Source organism: Bactrocera oleae, chromosome X (genome assembly GCF_042242935.1).
Source record: "Bactrocera oleae isolate idBacOlea1 chromosome X, idBacOlea1, whole genome shotgun sequence".
In the NCBI taxonomy this organism is placed as follows: domain Eukaryota; kingdom Metazoa; phylum Arthropoda; class Insecta; order Diptera; family Tephritidae; genus Bactrocera; species Bactrocera oleae.
Genome location: NC_091541.1, coordinates 23,877,842 through 23,898,514, shown reverse-complemented (window position 1 = coordinate 23,898,514; position 20,673 = coordinate 23,877,842). Strand labels below are relative to the sequence as shown.

The 20,673-nt window shown below is 37.2% G+C and overlaps 1 protein-coding gene across 6 annotated transcripts in view; it reads left to right on the top strand.

The window, feature by feature from the left end:
• Zyx (lipoma-preferred partner zyxin) overlaps positions 1-20,673 on the top strand; it is a 412,145-nt gene that overhangs the window by 8,674 nt on the left and 382,798 nt on the right. For all 6 annotated transcript variants that reach the window (XM_070112677.1, XM_070112673.1, XM_070112674.1 and 3 more), the window contains exon 3: positions 4,366-4,440. The gene's annotated coding sequence lies outside the window, so the exon portion shown is untranslated. The remainder of the gene's footprint in view (positions 1-4,365; positions 4,441-20,673) is intronic.

Here is a 20,673-nt window from a genome sequence, read left to right as displayed (position 1 = left end):
GTTTTATCGTCATTAAGACGTTCTTTGCTGTCTTCTTTCATAGATTCCTTAAGGTTTGGCATAATGACATTTGATTCACGTCTCTTGCGTTCCAAAAGTTCTGCGATTATTTCTTCTGCTGGTGCTGTAGTGTTGGAGAAGGACTTGAGCGTATCTTCAACTATACATACAGTACATTTGTCATTCAAGCGGCCGGACCGTTTAGATAGAGTAGTGACGTCCTTCCTGATGTCGCTGATGTTCCTCTCTATAGCGGATCTGAATTTGTCAAACTTGTTCTCTAGAGTAGTACAAAGCACTTGGTGATTTAGCTGTTACAACAACATTACAGACACCGCATTTGGGCAACAACAGCGTGTCATTATTGTTATTTTGTTATTTTTGGGGGCCATTGTTACCTTGAAAATCACACAATTTTAGGAAACTTAAGTCAAAAAATGCTTTAGACACTACACTAGTACACAGTTAAACCAATTAATTTATTTTTATTATTAATAATTAATAGAAAAAATATGTAATTAATAAGAGGGTGAAAATTATACGAGGAAATTATATATATAAATATACCCCACGATTTCAGGGTTTAGAGGGTTATATAAGAATATATATAATTATAGCCGCCGGAAACTTATAGGGGCCGGCTTTAGTATACCGTCCCAGGGTTTCGGGGATAAAATGGGTATAGGCGGATAGAGGAGATCCTCCAGATCATGAATATATACAGAGATAAACCTCCAACGCAACTATCGCAATAAAAGTATTGCTATACTCAACGATAGTCAGGCGGCACTAAAAGCGATCTCTGCCTATGAGGTCAGATCACTTCTAGTGCTGGAGTGTATAGAACGGCTGAACAACCTATCAGAGCACAACCGAGTGCACCTTATTTGGGTGCCTGGCCATAGTGGTATAGCCGGGAATGCACTAGCTGACGAGTTGGCCCGCTCTGCAGCCTCTACAAAAATGGTAGGACCGGAACCATTCATAGCGGTTGGTCTACATACCATTAAAGAGCTCCTCCGTAGGGAGGAAAGAGCAGGCAGGGAGACACATTGGCAACAACTTCAGGGCATACACCATGCCAGACTGCTAATGGCGGGTTACGACCTCAAACGGTTTAAGGCCATAATTAATCTCCCGAGGAACAAATTCCGGCTGCTTGTCGCGTTCAACACCGGCCATTGCAGGCTCACGAAGCACGTCTTCAACATAGGTAGATCCTTTTCTGGAAACTGCCGGTTCTGCGACATAGAGCCGGAAACCCCTGAACATCTGCTGATGAACTGCACAGCAGTCTGCAGACGCAGAATCAAGGCCCTGGGATCCATGTTTCCACACAGGGATTGTATCGCCTCACTAGCACCCAGCAGAATTTTGGAATTTATCAGCATGCTGGGCCTATATGATACGATATGACTTAGTGGAGGGCACAATAGACCATAGGTCGCCGTGCATACCTCAAAATTAATCTATTTTATTCTACAGATATAGCCGCGGGAAACGTATAGTTATCGAGATACTTACGTTTAAAGTTGTAAATTTCAACTATTTAAAGTACGTATTTTTTCGATTTAAAATGAATTATCTATATATATAAAAATGAAACCCGTTTCCCGTTGTCACGCCATAACTTGAGAGCGGCTAGACCGATTTGGCTGTTTTTTTTTGTAGCTTTCTAATACTCTGTAGAAGGTTCTTACAGAAAAAAAGATTAAGAAAATGTCTCGGAAAAATTAAAAAAATACATTTACTTTTGCTTATTTTAAAAAACCTCGTAACGATGCCTAGCATTCACAGCCATAGACTATATTGAAAGAGGATCATTTCTTCGGAAATGTGGTTACTTAATTAAATTCTATGGTACTACTTTACTAATTTTTGAAAATTACTCGCCACAATTAAATGTACAGGCTTTGAAGGTAGGTAATATTAATAATACCAGTGATGATTTCATTTTAATGTAAGTATTTAATAATAATAAAATATGTATACTATGAGTTAGATTTCAGAATAGAAGTTAGATTTCATATACTAACTGCAATCAAATACGAAATGCCCTAAACTTCCAGCCAATTTCAACACTATTGTACTCGGACAAAATTAATTAATTGCCCGTATTTACTCAGTCGCACAAAATAAATATTTAAATCATAACAGGCTCGGTAATCGAGCTATAGGACAGAAAAAAATTTTGAAATTAGTTTTAATAATAAAATTTTACTAAATTAAACTCCTTACTCAATATAATTTAATTATACCTTAGTCACAGCAAGGCGTGGCCGAGGTCTTCTAGTAGACTTATATTTTTCACTTTTATATTCACTAACACTTCACTAATTCGTTTGTGCACATTTATTATACATTATATGGTGGACCCTAGCAGGTTAAACTTCTACCTATCCAGAGTAGACCCCGACATACAAAACTTATGTCCTGCATGCAGCGAGTTTCCGCACGACACTAATCACCTCTTTGCATGCCCCATGAATCCTACTCACTTAATTACTCTCTCCTTACGGTCAGAATCCGTCGAAACAGCTCGTTTCCTGAGCCGACCATTAAATGACTTCGATGACAGTTGACTTTTTTTACTTTCCCCTAAGGATAACTGTTACAACAACACCAACAGCCGCCAAAGCAAAAAGGGGTTGAAATTATTTTGCTAAGTTTTGTTCAACTTTAAACTTAAATATCTTGAAAACTATAAGTTTCCCGGGGCTATTTATTGTTGATCTAGAGGATCTCTACTCCTCTATTCGCCCATACCCATTTACTCCTCGAAATCCTAGGTCGGTATTCTAAAGTTATCCCATTAACTGATTGAACTGAGCGGCTACCCTATAATGGATTATTTGAGATATCGTTTTGAAATTTTAGTATGTTATTTTTAAAGGTATAAACGATCGAAATATGAAAAACGAAATCGATTTCTTCAAAATTTCGCACTAGGTGCCCCTTACAAAAGAATGCCAAAATAATGGCCCACCCCCGCTGGATTAATACGGGTATGGGCTGATCGATCTTCAAGTTTGGAAATATACCTGTGTACGTATGGTTTTTAAGAGATTTGTGGTTAAAAAATACAAATTTTGACAACTAAGGCTATGTAGTTTTTAGTGTATAATGTATTTTACACTTATAATGGGTAAATAAATGTATAGAGACAATTTAGTGGACTTTGTATGTATATAAAAATGCTCGATTTAATTAAATTGAAAAACTCATTGTAATTTGCAATACAATCTTTCCCTTTTTGTTTACTTTTGTTCGTATGCAAAAAATGGATATGGTAGATAAATATAAATTGAGGAATATACCGCTAAGGTTTATTGTGCCCTTCCCTCTGTCAGTACATCGATAATTTCTAGTATACTGCTAGGTGCTAGTGAGGCGAAGTGATCCCTATTCGGATACATATAATAAATCTAACTGCCTTAATCCTGCGTGCAGACTGCTGTGCAGTAAAGCATCAGGTGCTCGGGATGTCGCAGAACCGGCAGTTTGCACAAGATGCTATACCCATATTAAATATATGCTTCTTGAGATGTGAGTTTTCGGAGGACCTCCAGTACTGCGTTTGGGCACGTACGCATTTCACCCGTTGCGCAGATGCAGGCAACTCTTGCATGTTTCGTTAGTTGAAGTTTGCGATGCTACGAACTAGACCCCGTCATTCCAAACATATGTCCTGCGTGCAATAACTCTCGGCATGATACTAACCACCTCTTTGCATGCCCAACAAACCCAACTCATCTAACACCCTTTTCCCTATGGTCCAACCCCGTCGAAACAACTCGTTTCTTGGGCCCCTCGTTAGATGACAGCGACGACAACCAAACTATAACTTGTCATACAAGCGGGGACTAGGTAACCATTACAACAACAACGGTCGTTTTCGACGGGATGGCCGGATATAAATCCGGGTCCGTTGCGGTTACGTAGACCCGACTGTCATGGGAACGGTTAATGCTCTGGGTATGGTAGGTAACTCTTATTATTTGTTTGCGTGCAAGCCTTTTGTTATTGTCTAAATAAGTCAAAAATAACAAAACTTTAATTACGATTGGAAACTATTTGTGCACTATATAAAGCTCATAATATTACATAAAAAAAGTGTATGCTTTAGTTTGTGAACTTTTGGACTTAAAATGCGAATATCTCGGAAACTATAAGTGTCCAGCAGCTCTATATACATACATATATATATTCTTAATCTGACAAACATCCTCTAACATCCAATCTCTCCCATTTTATAACCCCAAACTCGGAAGATCCGATTGGGTAGCGATTCTTACAATTTTCCAATGTAATTTATGGAAATTGATGACCAAGCATTTTTTATACCTTCAACTAATTTCTCTTTAGTGTAATACTGCCGGCCGGACTCGAAAACTGTGCGAGCCAACCATCCTGAAACCTTTTGTATTTTATTGATGTCAGGTAAGTAAGGCGCCCACTGCATTAAATCGACTTTTTATCTTTCAATCCCAGACTTAAACGCCCCGGGCAGTGCTTCATCGTATCGTACAACGAAGAAAAAAACCATTTCCAGTATGTTTTTTATACGCGTTTGCATTCATATTTGTATTCTAAAATTGCAGTTCGCACGTACCATATTAGAAGAATGCTCCCCACACCCGTTCCCACGACAGTCGGGTCTACGTAACCGGAACGGACCCGGATTTATTCCGGCCAAGGACTGTCAACTCGGCAGAATTCTGCCGCTACAACAACAACAACAAAATGACTCGCCACACCGTAACATCGCTCTTACAACTATGCAGTAATTGCAGCTGATTTTCCTTCTTTCGTAGATCATGGAAACTTTAATCGTTTGAAAATCAGACTTTAAGGCTCCGGCGCAAAATGTATTCGTGTTTCTTTTCGGGGAACCTTAAGTGGTCGTTTTTTCTTTAGTTTTAATAGTTTCAATTATGGAGCATTCCTTAGCACCCTTTAAACAGTACACCAGCATTTGCTCAGATCTTGGAGGCCGATTGACGTGAGTTGGATGATTTTCCCAAAATTGCTCTCTTGGTTAAAATCACTTTATTGTTACCGCCTTTATTATTTCAACCGAACTCCGACTTATAACGCAAGAAATTGTATATAATTTTTCGACTTTTGTCAACTTTTGAAGAAGCACAGGTTATCAAGTATAACTGCCGTTCCCACGACAGTCGGGTCTACGTAACCGGAACGGACCCGGATTTATTCCGGCCAAGGACTGTCAACTCGGCAGAATTCTGTCGCTACAACAACAACAACAACAAGTATAACGCCAGTCTGCACTCCTATGTCCAGTTCGTGAATATGGTCCCTTTGGATTTAGTGCGGGAGAGTGTTATCAAGCTTCTCGCAGAGAAGAAGCGAGAAAGATCGGTGGGATACCCGGAATTTATCCAGCCAAGAGCTGTTATTTCGGCGACCATGCTTAGATTTTATACCTTATATAATGTTCAATCTGTAAGGTATTTTATTGAAACTCAAAGAGCATCTCTTTTTGTAGTAATGGTATGTCGTAATACCAAGAATAAATAAAATCGGGTCAACACTACCCGCAATGTCTATATACTTAATATTCGTTCTTGAGTTATGAGATATTACCCAAAGATGACCGCTGCAACGCAACTTGTTCAATTTCGACCCCGGGTCCGATAGAGCCTTTCCGAACGATCTGGGCTGTGAAATTTTATGTTCATTTAGTTTCTTTTAGCGGTTTTCAACATAACTATTATATAGAGAGTGGGTGGGTTTCACACATGTTCAAACTACCGAAATAGCTACCAAAACAAGTTATTATGAGCAAATTTTGTTGATCATTAGTGAAACTCTGACAGCATCTTTTTCTGTTTGTAATATGTAGTAATGCCAAAATTGGGTCAATACCCATATACATAATATAAGATTTTGACAGTTCCGGTTGGCTTAACACCGTATACATTGTGACCAGAAAGCTTCCGGAAATTGTCATTTAATCTGCCCGCGCTGAATATTTTTCAGCACTTATTTTTCGTTAAGTTAGTAGCACTGTCATAAAATACTATGCCAAAAATGAGCGCCATATGTCGACCAGTTTGCAGCAGCTGTAGAGATCAGTCGACCTCAGTAGTGTTTTGCGTTTCGAACCAAATTTAGTGTGCGGAATCTTTGCGAATGTTAGAAAAGGCTTATGGTGAATTTATTCTATCGAAAAAAAATGAATTTTTGCAAAAAGACCATCGATCAACCACCGTATTCACCGGATTTGACCCAATGCGACTTTTTTTGTTACCAAAAGTCAAGTTACCACTCCGTGGAACCCGTTTCGACTCGATTGAGGTCGTAAAAGAAAATTAGCAGAGGAAACTGAAGACGATCCCGGACAGCGTCTACCAGGCATGTTTCGATGGTTGGAAAAAGAGGTGGCATAGCGATACACTTCAGAAGGAGCATATTGCGAATGCGACAGAATAAATATTAATGAAGATTAAAAATTTTTCGTTTTATTTACAATTTTTGGAAACCTTCTGGGCACAATATATATCGGTTAATATGTAAGATATCTAAACAAAATTAACGGAACGTATAATATTGAATACACTATAGTTTAATCCCGAAAATATGTGAAATTATAAAATTGAAAGTCGAAAGTCAATGCAATCAGCCCAGACCTTTCCCTGGTGCAATATACCCTATACAGTCGACGCCGACAAATAAGAATCTTCAGTAATTTGAATTTCCAGAAATTAAAATCAGAGTTTGTAATTACAATCGAAAATTCGAATTTCTGAGTGTATTTTTTTTGTTTTTTTCTTATCGATAATTGAGCTTTTATTTTGTTTGAAAGAGTTAATAATTTGATAAAATGGTGCAATCACAGTAAATTTTTTTTTACTGAGCACATAAACAATCTGCTGGCTTTCCATATCGACTATATGTCAAGTAAAGATTAGTAGTGAAGTTGTTCATTGAGTCAATTTTATGAAATAATACTTTAGCTTTGAAAATTATCTTTATTTTTTACTGACTACATATCGATTTTTTTTTGTTTTAATAGGAAAAATATATATTTTCTAATAAAATCCTTTCAGAAATTAGAATCACCTTAAAAACAACGTGGTTCTAATTTGTTATCGTCGACTGTATAATGATTTACCACTCTCCAGTTTAAACTGTTTAGGTTGCTCCAAATTTTTTAATGATATTAAATGGACAAGTTTTAAATTATGTGGTTTAGCGCTGACTATGAATGGAATTGATCTAAACCTTGGTTCAAACCTCATATCCCGAATACAAATAATTCCGATACTATGGTTGTCCTTTTTTACACCAACTCAATATAAATATTAAGCTAGAGGATCTCGTCCAAGCGTTGCTGTGGCTAAGGTATACATTAATTATAAACTATTCAATAATGTAAAATTCCATTTATGAATAATGAATAAAAACGAAAACGTTATATCCGGTGTAAGAATCCAAGGGGTTAAAATAAGAACATTAATTATGAAAATTATTTCCAAATTTGAAAATAATTGATACAAATTTTCTTAGATTTGTTATTAAGCACAAATAAATATAAGATATGCAACTTTGTAGCAAGAGAGTAATTTTCAAAGTTGTTAATTAATAACATATGAGATAATTCATTCTTAATTTATAACAATAATACTTATAGTAATAAACATTTTCAAATTCAATTTAATTCAGCTGTATTCGTACCGTCCATTCTGACAGTATGATTGAAAAACGTATCAAGGGGACAATTTTCCCAGGCAAAATCGTTGCTGCAAAATTATTTCTTGTAATCTTTACGATTACCAAACGTGTACCGTTGCATAATTGAGATGAATTGAAATGACGCTGGATATTAATAAGTGAACCAATTTTCAACCGAAGATTTATGGTCAATTGAAGTCAAGACCATAAGAACGATTGCTTAAACATTTGCTAATCTCATTGGCTTAAAAAAGCTAAGAATAACGGGGCTGTCGGCAAGCACCACCGAATACTTCATCACTGCCATTTAAATATCGTATTATTCTGTGCAATGCTTCGAGAATATTTGAGAGCCATTATGCACTCATCTGAAATTATAATTAATCTTTTTATAAACACTGTAGCAATTCCGCTATTTTTGTATGTTAGATATTGCATTTGGTTTGTTATGATTGCCTTTGCGTCGTTCTAGCAAAATAGCCGCAATGCCTTACCGATGCAACTCTCAATACGATTTTCTGTTGTTTTATAAAAATGTCTTACCTGTTCCACATGGTGCGTCCTAAATAAACCGCCTTCATTAGTAGTTACAATCAGTATAAACATATACGTATACGAAAATTACTTGTTGTTGTAGCAGCAGAAAACAGTCCTGATGTAATTTCGAGGAATGGTGCCGAGTTAACAGTCCGTGGCCGGATAAAAATCCAGGTCTGTTACGGTTACTTAGACCCGACTGCCTTGAATGACGAGACGAGTTTAAATCGAGATGTCTGTCTGTCCGTGCCCGCTGTAACTTGAGTAGAAATTTAGATATCGTAATGAAACTTTGTACACGTATTTCTTGGCAAAAAAGTAAGTTCGTAGATGGGTGTAAGCGGAAAACTGTCATGCCCACAAAACGTCACTAACCGAAAACCTATAAAATGCCATAACTAAGCACCAAATTAAGATCTAAAACTGTAATTTGGTACAGGGGGTTGTATTAGCAAGACGAAACTGTGGACTAAAGCTTAAAAAAAGGGCGTCACTCCGCTCTATAATAGGTTTAATTTACATATCTCCTAAACCACTTAAGCTACAATAACCAATTTCGCTTTGGAAAAATCAAGAACCAATTAATGAATATAGAAAGATAGATTAGATTACAGGTATGCACCGCGACATATGGTCTTTTGTGCCCTCCCCTAAGTCATAGCGACTCATCTAGCCCCAGCATGTTGATAAACTCCAATATTCTGCTGGTTGTTAGTGATGTGATAGGATTTCTGTTTGGAAACATGGATGCCAGGGCCTAAATTCTGCGTCTGCAGACTGCTGTGGAGTCTACTAGCAGATTTTCTGGGATTTCCGGGTCCATGTCACAGAACCGGCAGTTTGCAGAAGAGACTAATCCCATGTTGCATAGCTGCTTATTGAGCCTGCAGTGGCCGGTGTTGAACGCGACAAGCAGCCGGAATTTGTTCCTCGGGAGATTGATTACGGCTTTAAACCGTCTGAGGTAGTAACCTCCCATTAGCAACCTGGCATGACGCATTCCTTAAAGTTGTTGCCAATGTCTCTTCCTCCCTGCAATGGTATGTAAACCAACTGCTACGCATGGTTCTGGTCCTACCATTTTTGTGGAGGCTGCAGAGCGGGCTAATTTGTCAGCCAGTTCATTTCCGGCTATGCACTTCTGCACTAGAAGCGATCTAACCTCATGCAGAAAGCGGACTATCGCTGAGTATTGCAATACTTATATTGCAATAGCCGCGTTGGAGGTTTATCTCTACACACCGACATATAGCATAGACTTCAGCCTAAAAAATGCCAGGAAAGCTTCCCATGGGAATGGAGAGTTTGGTGCTTGGCCCAGCGACCCCTGCACCAATCCCCTCCAACGTCTTCGAGCTGTCGGTGTAACACTTGATAGTGCTTTCCCTTAGCAGCAGGTCCAGCGATGAATCATTCCATTTCGCCTTGCTGCCAAGGGTAACTTTGAACTTCTTAGTGAAGCTTACTACTTTGGTAATGCTGTCTCTTGGGAGAAGGGCTAGTGGCATTTCCTCACTTAGCGCCTTCATCTGCTGGGGCGAGATTACCTTCCCTCTGGCAAATCTTTCTGCTGTCATTTGGAGCAGAGTCTGTTTGGCTGTCTGTTTGATTATCATATGTAGTTGTGTGAGTTCTAGCATTACTTCCAGTGCTGCAGTCGGACACGTACGCAGTCTTTGCAGCTTCGACAGTTGAAGTCCTACCGAAGTCTGCGATGCTTTAGAAGCCCAAGACACCGCTTTTTTTCAGCACTTATTTTTTGTTAAGTTAGTAGCACTGTCATTAAATACTATGCCAAATATGAGCGCCCTATGTCGACCTCTGTAGTGTTTTGCGATTTTTATAATAAAAAAAAATATTGAACAAAGAATTTGCATAACATTTTGTGTTTCGAACCAAATTTAGTGTGCGGTATCTTTGCGAATGTTAGAAAAGGCTTATGGTGAATTTATTCTATCGAAAAAAAATGAATTTTTGCAAAAAGACCATCGATCAACCACCGTATTCACCGGATTTGGCCCAATGCGACTTTTTTTGTTACCAAAAGTCAAGTTACCACTCCGTGGAACCCGTTTCGACTCGATTGATGTCGTAAAAGAAAATTAGCAGAGGAAACTGAAGACGATCCCGGACAGCGTCTACCAGGCATGTTTCGATGGTTGGAAAAAGAGGTGGCATAGCGATATACTTCAGAAGGAGCATATTGCGAATGCGACAGAATAAATATTAATGAAGATTAAAAATTTTTCGTTTTATTTACAATTTTTGGAAACCTTCTGGGCACAATATATATCGGTTAATATGTAAGATATCTAAACAAAATTAACGGAACGTATAATATTGAATACACTATAGTTTAATGCCGAAAATATGTGAAATTATAAAATTGAAAGTCGAAAGTCAATGCAATCAGCCCAGACCTTTCCCTGGTCCAATATACCCTATACAGTCGACGCCGACAAATAAGAATCTTCAGTAATTTGAATTTCCAGAAATTAAAATCAGAGTTTGTAATCACAATCGAAAATTCGAATTTCTGAGTGTATTTTTTTTTGTTTTTTTCTTATCGATAATTGAGCTATTATTTTGTTTGAAAGAGTTAATAATTTGATAAAATGGTGCAATCACAGTAAATTTTTTTTTACTGAGCACATAAACAATCTGCTGGCTTTCCATATCGACTATATATCAAGTAAAGATTAGTAGTGAAGTTGTTCATTGAGTCAATTTTATGAAATAATACTTTAGCTTTGAAAATTATCTCTATTTTTTACTGACTACAAATCGATTTTTTTTTGTTTTAATAGGAAAAATATATATAATATTTTCTAATAAAATCCTTTCAGAAATTAGAATCACCTTAAAAACAACGTGGTTCTAATTTGTTATCGTCGACTGTATAATGATTTACCACTCTCCAGTTTAAACTCCAAATTTTTTAATGATATTAAATGGACAAGTTTTAAATTATGTGGTTTAGCGCTGACTATGAATGGAATTGATCTAAACCTTGGTTCAAACCTCATATCCCGAATACAAATAATTCCGATACTATGGTTGTCCTTTTTTACACCAACTCAATATAAATATTAAGCTAGAGGATCTCGTCCAAGCGTTGCTGTGGCTAAGGTATACATTAATTATAAACTATTCAATAATGTAAAATTCCATTTATGAATAATGAATAAAAACGAAAACGTTATATCCGGTGTAAGAATCCAAGGGGTTAAAATAAGAACATTAATTATGAAAATTATTTCCAAATTTGAAAATAATTGATACAAATTTTCTTAGATTTGTTATTAAGCACAAATAAATATAAGATATGCAACTTTGTAGCAAGAGAGTAATTTTCAAAGTTGTTAATTAATAACATATGAGATAATTCATTCTTAATTTATAACAATAATACTTATAGTAATAAACATTTTCAAATTCAATTTAATTCAGCTGTATTCGTACCGTCCATTCTGACAGTATGATTGAAAAACGTATCAAGGGGACAATTTTCCCAGGCAAAATCGTTGCTGCAAAATTATTTCTTGTAATCTTTACGATTACCAAACGTGTACCGTTGCATAATTGAGATGAATTGAAATGACGCTGGATATTAATAAGTGAACCAATTTTCAACCGAAGATTTATGGTCAATTGAAGTCAAGACCATAAGAACGATTGCTTAAACATTTGCTAATCTCATTGACTTAAAAAAGCTAAGAATAACGGGGCTGTCGGCAAGCACCACCGAATACTTCATCACTGCCATTTAAATATCGTATTATTCTGTGCAATGCTTCGAGAATATTTGAGAGCCATTATGCACTCATCTGAAATTATAATTAAACTTTTTATAAACACTGTAGGAACTCCGCTATTTTTGTATGTTAGATATTGCATTTGGTTTGTTATAATTGCCTTTGCGTCGTTCTAGCAAAATAGCCGCAATGCCTTACCGATGCAACTCTCAATACGATTTTCTGTTGTTTTATAAAAATGTCTTACCTGTTCCACATGGTGCGTCCTAAATAAACCGCCTTCTTTAGTAGTAACAATCAGTATAAACATATACGTATACGAAAATTACTTGTTGTTGTAGCAGCAGAAAACAGTCCTGAAGCAATTTCGAGGAATGGTGCCGAGTTAACAGTCCGTGGCCGGATAAAAATCCAGGTCCGTTACGGTTACTTAGACCCGACTGCCTTGAATGACGAGACGAGCTTAAATCGAGATGTCTGTCTGTCCGTGCCCGCTGTAACTTGAGTAGAAATTGAGATATCGTAATGAAACTTTGTACACCTATTTCTTGGCAAAAAAGTAAGTTCGTAGATGGGTGTAAGCGGAAAACTGTCATGCCCACAAAACGTCACTAACCGAAAACCTATAAAATGCCATAACTAAGCACCAAATTAAGATCTAAAACTGTAATTTGGTACAGGGGGTTGTATTAGCAAGAAGAAACTGTGGACTAAAGCTTAAAAAAAGGGCGTCACTCCGCTCTATAATAGGTTTAATTTACATATCTCCTAAACCACTTAAGCTACAATAACCAATTTCGCTTTGGAAAAATCAAGAACCAATTAATGAGTATAGATAGATTGATTAGATTACAGGTATGCACCGCGACATATGGTCTTTTGTGCCCTCCCCTAAGTTATATCGACTCATCTAGCCCTAGCATGTTGATAAACTCCAATATTCTGCTGGTTGTTAGTGATGTGATAGGATTTCTGTTTGGAAACATGGATGCCAGGGCCTAAATTCTGCGTCTGCAGACTGCTGTGGAGTCTACTAGCAGATTTTCTGGGATTTCCGGGTCCATGTCACAGAACCGGCAGTTTGCAGAAGAGACTAATCCCATGTTGCATAGCTGTTTATTGAGCCTGCAATGGCCGGTCTTGAATGCGACAAGCAGCCGGAATTTGTTCCTCGGGAGATTGATTACGGCTTTAAACCGTCTGAGGTAGTAAGCTGGCATGGCGCATTCCTTAAAGTTGTTGCCAATGTCTCTCCCTGCCCGCTCTTTCCTTCCTACGGAGCAGCTTTTAAGGAATGGTATGTAAACCAACTGCTACGCATGGTTCTGGTCCTACCATTTTTGTGGAGGCTGCAGAGCGGGCTAATTTGTCAGCCAGTTTATTCCCGGCTATACCCCTGTGGCCAGGCATCCAAATAAGGTGCACTCGGTTGTGGTCTGATAGGCTGTTCAGCCATTCTATGCACTTCTGCACTAGAAGCGATCTAACCTCATGCAGAAAGCGGACTATCGCTGAGTATTGCAATACTTATATTGCAATAGCCGCGTTGGAGGTTTATCTCTACACACCGACATATAGCATAGACTTCAGCCTAAAAAATGCCAGGAAAGCTTCCCATGGGAATGGAGAGTTTGGTGCTTGGCCCAGCGACCCCTGCACCAATCCCCTCCAACGTCTTCGAGCTGTCGGTGTAACACTTGATAGTGCTTTCCCTTAGCAGCAGGTCCAGCGATGAATCATTCCATTTCGCCTTGCTGCCAAGGGTAACTTTGAACTTCTTAGTGAAGCTTACTACTTTGGTAATGCTGTCTCTTGGGAGAAGGGCTAGTGGCATTTCCTCACTTAGCGCCTTCATCTGCTGGGGCGAGATTACCTTCCCTCTGGCAAATCTTTCTGCTGTCATTTGGAGGAGAGTCTGTTTGGCTGTCTGTTTGATTATCATATGTAGTTGTGTGAGTTCTAGCATTACTTCCAGTGCTGCAGTCGGACACGTACGCATTGCGCCCGACGCACAGATGCAGGCAAGTCTTTGCAGCTTCGACAGTTGAAGTCCTACCGAAGTCTGCGATGCTTTAGAAGCCCAAGACACCGCTTTTTTTCAGCACTTATTTTTTGTTAAGTTAGTAGCACTGTCATTAAATACTATGCCAAATATGAGCGCCCTATGTCGACCTCTGTAGTGTTTTGCGATTTTTATAATAAAAAAAAATATTGAACAAAGAATTTGCATAACATTTTGTGTTTCGAACTAAATTTAGTGTGCGGAATCTTTGCGAATGTTAGAAAAGGCTTATGGTGAATTTATTCTATCGAAAAAAAAATGAATTTTTGCAAAAAGACCATCGATCAACCACCGTATTCACCGGATTTGGCCCAATGCGACTTTTTTTTGTTACCAAAAGTCAAGTTACCACTCCGTGGAACCCGTTTCGACTCGATTGAGGTCGTAAAAGAAAATTAGCAGAGGAAACTGAAGACGATCCCGGACAGCGTCTACCAGGCATGTTTCGATGGTTGGAAAAAGAGGTGGCATAGCGATACACTTCAGAAGGAGCATATTGCGAATGCGACAGAATAAATATTAATGAAGATTAAAAATTTTTCGTTTTATTTACAATTTTTTGAAACCTTCTGGGCACAATATATATCGGTTAATATGTAAGATATCTAAACAAAATTAACGGAACGTATAATATTGAATACACTATAGTTTAATGCCGAAAATATGTGAAATTATAAAATTGCAAGTCGAAAGTCAATGCAATCAGCCCAGACCTTTCCCTGGTCCAACATACCCTATACAGTCGACGCCGACAAATAAGAATCTTCAGTAATTTGAATTTCCAGAAATTAAAATCAGAGTTTGTAATTACAATCGAAAATTCGAATTTCTGAGTGTATTTTTTTTGTTTTTTTCTTATCGATAATTGAGCTATTATTTTGTTTGAAAGAGTTAATAATTTCATAAAATGGTACAATCACAGTAAATTTTTTTTTTACTGAGCACATAAACAATCTGCTGGCTTTCCATATCGACTATATGTCAAGTAAAGATTAGTAGTGAAGTTGTTCATTGAGTCAATTATATGAAATAATACTTTAGCTTTGAAAATTATCTTTATTTTTTACTGACTACATATCGATTTTTTTTGTTTTAATAGGAAAAATATATATTTTCTAATAAAATCCTTTTAGAAATTAGAATCACCTTAAAAACAACGTGGTTCTAATTTGTTATCGTCGACTGTATAATGATTTACCACTCTCCAGCTTAAACTGTTTGGGTTGCTCCAAATTTTTTAATGATATTAAATGGACAAGTTTTAAATTATGTGGTTTAGCGCTGACCTTGGTTCAAACCTCATATCCCGAATACAAATAATTCCGATACTATGGTTGTCCTTTTTTACACCAACTCAATATAAATATTAAGCTAGAGGATCTCGTCCAAGCGTTGCTGTGGCTAAGGTATACATTAATTATAAACTATTCAATAATGTAAAATTCCACTTATGAATAATGAATAAAAACGAAAACGTTATATCCGGTGTAAGAATCCAAGGGGTTAAAATATGAACATTAATTATGAAAATGATTTCCAAATTTGAAAATAATTGATACAAATTTTCTTAGATTTGTTATTAAGCACAAATAAATATAAGATATGCAACTTTGTAGCAAGAGAGTAATTTTCAAAGTTGTTAATTAATAACATATGAGATAATTCATTCTTAATTTATAACAATAATACTTATAGTAATAAACATTTTCAAATTCAATTTAATTCAGCTGTATTCGTATCGTCCATTCTGACAGTATGATTGAAAAACGTATCAAGGGGACAATTTTCCCAGGCAAAATCGTTGCTGCAAAATTATTTCCTGTAATCTTTACGATTACCAAACGTGTACCGTTGCATAATTGAGATGAATTGAAATGACGCTGGATATTAATAAGTGAACCAATTTTCAACCGAAGATTTATGGTCAATTGAAGTCAAGACCATAAGAACGATTGCTTAAACATTTTCTAATCTCATTGACTTAAAAAAGCTAAGAATAACGGGGCTGTCGGCAAGCACCACCGAATACTTCATCACTGCCATTTAAATATCGTATTATTCTGTGCAATGCTTCGAGAATATTTGAGAGCCATTATGCACTCATCTGAAATTATAATTAAACTTTTTATAAACACTGTAGGAATTCCGCTATTTTTGTATGTTAGATATTGCATTTGGTTTGTTATAATTGCCTTTGCGTCGTTCTAGCAAAATAGCCGCAATGCCTTACCGATGCAACTCTCAATACGATTTTCTGTTGTTTTATAAAAATGTCTTACCTGTTCCACATGGTGCGTCCTAAATAAACCGCCTTCTTTAGTAGTAACAATCAGTATAAACATATACGTATACGAAAATTACTTGTTGTTGTAGCAGCAGAAAACAATCCTGAAGCAATTTCGAGGAATGGTGCCGAGTTAACAGTCCGTGGCCGGATAAAAATCCAGGTCCGTTACGGTTACTTAGACCCGACTGCCTTGAATGACGAGACGAGCTTGAATCGAGATGTCTGTCTGTCCGTGCCCGCTGTAACTTGAGTAGAAATTGAGATATCGTAATGAAACTTTGTACACGTATTTCTTGGCAAAAAAGTAAGTTCGTAGATGGGTGTAAGCGGAAAACTGTCATGCCCACAAAACGTCACTAACCGAAAACCTATAAAATGCCATAACTAAGCACCAAATTAAGATCTAAAACTGTAATTTGGTACAGGTGGTTGTATTAGCAAGAAGAAACTGTGGACTAAAGCTTAAAAAAAGGGCGTCACTCCGCTCTATAATAGGTTTAATTTACATATCTCCTAAACCACTTAAGCTACAATAACCAATTTCGCTTTGGAAAAATCAAGAACCAATTAATGAATATAGAAAGATAGATTAGATTACAGGTATTCACCGCGACATATGTTCTTTTGTGCCCTCCCCTAAGTCATAGCGACTCATCTAGCCCCAGCATGTTGATAAACTCCAATATTCTGCTGGTTGTTAGTGATGTGATAGGATTTCTGTTTGGAAACATGGATGCCAGGGCCTAAATTCTGCGTCTGCAGACTGCTGTGGAGTCTACTAGCAGATTTTCTGGGATTTCCGGGTCCATGTCACAGAACCGGCAGTTTGCAGAAGAGACTAATCCCATGTTGCATAGCTGTTTATTGAGCCTGCAATGGCCGGTGTTGAACGCGACAAGCAGCCGGAACTTGTTCCTCGGGAGATTGATTACGGCTTTAAACCGTCTGAGGTAGTAAGCTGGCATGGCACATTCCTTAAAGTTGTTGCCAATGTCTCTCCCTGCCCGCTCTTTCCTTCCTACGGAGCAGCTTTTAAGGAATGGTATGTAAACCAACTGCTACGCATGGTTCTGGTCCTACCATTTTTGTGGAGGCTGCAGAGCGGGCCAATTCGTCAGCCAGTTTATTCCCGGCTATAGCCCTGTGGCCAGGCATCCAAATAAGGTGCACTCGGTTGTGGTCTGATAGGCTGTTCAGCCATTCTATGCACTTCTGCACTAGAAGCGATCTAACCTCATGCAGAAAGCGGACTATCGCTGAGTATTGCAATACTTATATTGCAATAGCCGCGTTGGAGGTTTATCTCTACACACCGACATATAGCATAGACTTCAGCCTAAAAAATGCCAGGAAAGCTTCCCATGGGAATGGAGAGTTTGGTGCTTGGCCCAGCGACCCCTGCACCAATCCCCTCCAACGTCTTCGAGCTGTCGGTGTAACACTTGATAGTGCTTTCCCTTAGCAGCAGGTCCAGCGATGAATCATTCCATTTCGCCTTGCTGCCAAGGGTAACTTTGAACTTCTTAGTGAAGCTTACTACTTTGGTAATGCTGTCTCTTGGGAGAAGGGCTAGTGGCATTTCCTCACTTAGCGCCTTCATCTGCTGGGGCGAGATTACCTTCCCTCTGGCAAATCTTTCTGCTGTCATTTGGAGGAGAGTCTGTTTGGCTGTCTGTTTGATTATCATATGTAGTTGTGTGAGTTCTAGCATTACTTCCAGTGCTGCAGTCGGACACGTACGCATTGCGCCCGACGCACAGATGCAGGCAAGTCTTTGCAGCTTCGACAGTTGAAGTCCTACCGAAGTCTGCGATGCTTTAGAAGCCCAAGACACCGCTTTTTTTCAGCACTTATTTTTTGTTAAGTTAGTAGCACTGTCATTAAATACTATGCCAAATATGAGCACCCTATATCGACCTCTGTAGTGTTTTGCGATTTTTATAATAAAAAAAAATATTGAACAAAGAATTTGCATAACATTTTGTGTTTCGAACCAAATTTAGTGTGCGGAATCTTTGCGAATGTTAGAAAAGGCTTATGGTGAATTTATTCTATCGAAAAAAGAAATGAATTTTTGCAAAAAGACCATCGATCAACCACCGTATTCACCGGATTTGGCCCAATGCGACTTTTTTTGTTACCAAAAGTCAAGTTACCACTCCGTGGAACCCGTTTCGACTCGATTGAGGTCGTAAAAGAAAATTAGCAGAGGAAACTGAAGACGATCCCGGACAGCGTCTACCAGGCATGTTTCGATGGTTGGAAAAAGAGGTGGCATAGCGATACACTTCAGAAGGAGCATATTGCGAATGCGACAGAATAAATATTAATGAAGATTAAAAATTTTTCGTTTTATTTACAATTTTTGGAAACCTTCTGGGCACAATATATATCGGTTAATATGTAAGATATCTAAACAAAATTAACGGAACGTATAATATTGAATACACTATAGTTTAATGCCGAAAATATGTGAAATTATAAAATTGAAAGTCGAAAGTCAATGCAATCAGCCCAGACCTTTCCCTGGTCCAACATACCCTATACAGTCGACGCCGACAAATAAGAATCTTCAGTAATTTGAATTTCCAGAAATTAAAATCAGAGTTTGTAATTACAATCGAAAATTCGAATTTCTGAGTGTATTTTTTTTTGTTTTTTTCTTATCGATAATTGAGCTATTATTTTGTTTGAAAGAGTTAATAATTTCATAAAATGGTGCAATCACAGTAAATTTTTTTTTTACTGAGCACATAAACAATCTGCTGGCTTTCCATATCGACTATATGTCAAGTAAAGATTAGTAGTGAAGTTGTTCATTGAGTCAATTATATGAAATAATACTTTAGCTTTGAAAATTATCTTTATTTTTTACTGACTACATATCGATTTTTTTTTGTTTTAATAGGAAAAATATATATTTTCTAATAAAATCCTTTTAGAAATTAGAATCACCTTAAAAACAACGTGGTTCTAATTTGTTATCGTCGACTGTATAATGATTTACCACTCTCCAGCTTAAACTGTTTGGGTTGCTCCAAATTTTTTAATGATATTAAATGGACAAGTTTTAAATTATGTGGTTTAGCGCTGACCTTGGTTCAAACCTCATATCCCGAATACAAATAATTCCGATACTATGGTTGTCCTTTTTTACACCAACTCAATATAAATATTAAGCTAGAGGATCTCGTCCAAGCGTTGCTGTGGCTAAGGTATACATTAATTATAAACTATTCAATAATGTAAAATTCCACTTATGAATAATGAATAAAAACGAAAACGTTATATCCGGTGTAAGAATCCAAGGGGTTAAAATATGAACATTAATTATGAAAATGATTTCCAAATTTGAAAATAATTGATACAAATTTTCTTAGATTTGTTATTAAGCACAAATAAATATAAGATATGCAACTTTGTAGCAAGAGAGTAATTTTCAAAGTTGTTAATTAATAACATATGAGATAATTCATTCTTAATTTATAACAATAATACTTATAGTAATAAACATTTTCAAATTCAATTTAATTCAGCTGTATTCGTATCGTCCATTCTGACAGTATGATTGAAAAACGTATCAAGGGGACATTTCCCAGGCAAAATCATTGCTGCAAAATTATTTCCTGTAATCTTTACGATTACCAAACGTGTACCGTTGCATAATTGAGATGAATTGAAATGACGCTGGATATTAATAAGTGAACCAATTTTCAACCGAAGATTTATGGTCAATTGAAGTCAAGACCATAAGAACGATTGCTTAAACATTTTCTAATCTCATTGACTTAAAAAAGCTAAGAATAACGGGGCTGTCGGCAAGCACCACCGAATACTTCATCACTGCCATTTAAATATCGTATTATTCTGTGCAATGCTTCGAGAATATTTGAGAGCCATTATGCACTCATCTGAAATTATAATTAAACTTTTTATAAACACTGTAGGAATTCCGCTATTTTTGTATGTTAGATATTGCATTTGGTTTGTTATAATTGCCTTTGCGTCGTTCTAGCAAAATAGCCGCAATGCCTTACCGATGCAACTCTCAATACGATTTTCTGTTGTTTTATAAAAATGTCTTACCTGTTCCACATGGTGCGTCCTAAATAAACCGCCTTCTTTAGTAGTAACAATCAGTATAAACATATACGTATACGAAAATTACTTGTTGTTGTAGCAGCAGAAAACAATCCTGAAGCAATTTCGAGGAATGGTGCCGAGTTAACAGTCCGTGGCCGGATAAAAATCCAGGTCCGTTACGGTTACTTAGACCCGACTGCCTTGAATGACGAGACGAGCTTGAATCGAGATGTCTGTCTGTCCGTGCCCGC